The sequence below is a fragment of the Colobus angolensis genome, unplaced genomic scaffold, assembly GCF_000951035.1.
Source record: "Colobus angolensis palliatus isolate OR3802 unplaced genomic scaffold, Cang.pa_1.0 Scaffold172, whole genome shotgun sequence".
Taxonomy (NCBI): Eukaryota; Metazoa; Chordata; class Mammalia; order Primates; family Cercopithecidae; genus Colobus; species Colobus angolensis.
Window position 1 is genome coordinate 3283017 of NW_012114844.1, and position 3177 is coordinate 3286193.

Sequence of the window (3177 nt, forward strand, 5' to 3'; positions counted from 1 at the left end):
AGAAGTGTTTTTCCTCAGTTGCTCAAATGTCACCTCCTCCTTGGCTACCCTAACTAACAAGTTCCTCTGTTGCTCTCCAAGTTGATCTCTCCCAATGTTTCCTTTCCTTTCCTTCATTGCCCTCATTACTGATTACAATTATTTATTTGCCTATTTGATTGTTATCTGCACACTCATTAGAATGGAAGTTCCAAGATAGAAGATTAAAGATTTTCATTCATTCATGCATTCACTCCTTCATTCAACAAATATTTATTAAGCATCTAGTATGTAGAAGACACTGTCAGTTCTGGGGACATAGCAGGCAATACTATTTCAACAATAAACCACTGCCTTAAACATTACAGTTGCTCAATAAATATTAGTTGACTAAATAAATAAATGAGTAAATGAGGAAAAAGGTTGAATCAGAAGGATGTAGATCACATATACATTACTAACAGTAAAACTAAACTTTAATAACAAAGCAACAAAATTGCTAAATTAGACTGGCTGGGACATCCAGATCAAACAATATTGTTCCTGAGTAAATGGGCTAGGAAAGGCTGCCTCATAACCAGCGTGAAAATACCAAGTGCATTTCTTCTATTCACAGAATGACTACCCAGTAACTTATTAGGTATAATTTATTAAGGGCTTTCCTTGACAAATGAAAGGAAACTGTATTTGCAAAGGAAACTGCAAATACAGTTTCCTTTCATTTGTAAACTTGTACTGCCGATTTCTATCAATAATTTTGTGTCTAGGATTTAATGAATCTTTCAGGAATTCTTATAAACTGCTGCAAGTCAAAGTCAAGAGACAGTATTTGCAAGAAGCAGTGTTTCAAAAGTTGAAATGCTATACCTGGTTCTGGCCAGAAACTCGGAAGTTCTCTTCTTGTTTTCAGATACTGGAATATTCTTCATGTAATGCAGTATCACTTCTGTGTGAAGTCAAATGTAACTTGTCCCCCTCCTTTCTATCACGAGAACTACTGAAGATATAAACCAAATCCAGGTACAGAAAAATCTCAATAATTCAGGCTATGGAGAAAGCCAGTGGGAGCCATTGCGAAGCCTGAATTCTAGAGCACTAGGGTATGGAATATGTGTTTTTTAAAAACGTACATTCAATAATATAAAGCAAGTCAACCAAACATTGACTTTTGCTAGTACTTGGTGGGGAGAAAGCTAAATTAATGATATATTAAAATACCTTACAATCACATATTACATATTGATTTGTCCTCAGAAGGAAGATAAACATTTTTTCCTATGAGATTACTTATACATTATTTTCTTAATTCACTTTTTCAGAGCACTTTCAATTGAATTTCAGGCAAAATGCAATCTAGGCCTAGTCCAGCTAAATGCAAACTTTGGATTTGTGGGTCTACATTTTTTATTGCAAAACTTAAAAGCATTCTTATATCCACCATTGTAGAGTTACTCTAACATTCTTCAAAATTTTATCAGAGACTTCTTGCTGTTTTTAGGTGTCAAGATACTAATTGCTTTTTACAATGTGCTGTGACTCATGCTTAATCACTTTCCTTTAACGACTCAAGCAGGGAAACCAGTGACATTTGTGAATAGTAGATGGGATAAAAGGAGCTGGACACATTCTTTCTTCAACATCTGCCATGATATGATTTCATAAGCAAGAAATGTGCCAAGGCTTCTGCCCAAGTAAGCTATTATTCATTTATTTCATTGTTGAGAAATGCCTTAATATGACTAGGATAGAAAAACTATGTTGATATGCTTATACAAGAAAAAAAATGAACGGACCAAAGGAGAAGAATAAAAAGCCCAGGAAACCACAAAGACTTTCAGCAGCTTTATGCCAAAGGGGAAAAAACTATCTTTGTAATGAATGGTGCTGATCAATGGATATCAAAATGGGGAAAATAAACATACCTTCACCCCCTACTTCACACAAGTTACAGCTATCAATTCTAGAAGTACAGGTTTCACTATGAAAAACAATAAAGTTTCTAGAAGAAACATAGAGCATCTTCCATCTTCATGACATTGTAGTATGAAAAGATTTTTTAATAGATCCCAAATTCCAAATCATATTGGGAAAAATAATAAATATCTATATTAAATTAAGAACCTTTATTCATTAGCCAAATGCAACGGCTCACAGTAGCCTCCCAAAGTGCTGTAATCCCAGCACTTTGAGAGGCCAAGGTGGGCAGATCCCTTGAGCTCTGGAATTCAAGACCAGTCTGGGCAACATAGTGAGAATTCGTCTCTACAAAAAACACAAAACAAACAAACAAAAAAATTAGCCACCCATGGTAACACACACCTGTAATCCGAGCTACTTAGGAGGCTGAGGTGGGAGTATGGCTTGAGCCTGTGAGGCAGAAGTTGCAGCGGGCCAAGAATCATACCCACTGCACTCCAGCCTGAGTGAGCAAGTGAGACCCTATCTCAAAAAACAAACAAACAAAATAAATAAATAAATAACTTTCATTCATCAAAAAGACACCAACATCAAGAAAGCAAAAACTACAGCTCACAGAATGGAAAGTAATATTTCCAATATTTATCTAACAGAGAACACATTTCCATAATAAATAAAGGATGTCCACAAATCAGTAAGAAAAAGACACAAACCCAGTCGGAAACTGGGCAAAAACATAAACAAGTACTTCACAAAATAGAATATCCAAATGGCCAATAAGCATACTCAAAGATAGCAAATCTCGTTAGTCATCAGGGAAATACAAATCAAAAACACAATGAGATAACACTATACACACAGTGAGTGGAATGGCTAAAATGAAAGACAGATGACACCAATTGTTGAGTAGGATGTAAAGAAGCTGGAACCCCCATAAATGCTTCTGTTGAATGTGTATGTTGGTAGCACCATGTTTAAAAAGTTGCTGGCAGTATCTATTAAAGCAGCGCGTAGGCATATCTCATGACCCAGCAGTTTTACTCCTAGGGATATGCATTACGGAAATGCATGCATATGTTCACTAAAAGATATATATAAGAGGCTGGGTGTGGTGGCTCATGCCTGTAATCCCAACACTTTGGGAGGCCGAGGCAGGTGGATCACAAGGTCAAGAGATCAAGACCATCCTGGCCAACATGGTGAAACCCTGTCTCTACTAAAAATACAAAAATTAGCTGGGCATGGTGGCATGCACCTGTAGTCCCAGCTGCTCAGGAGGCC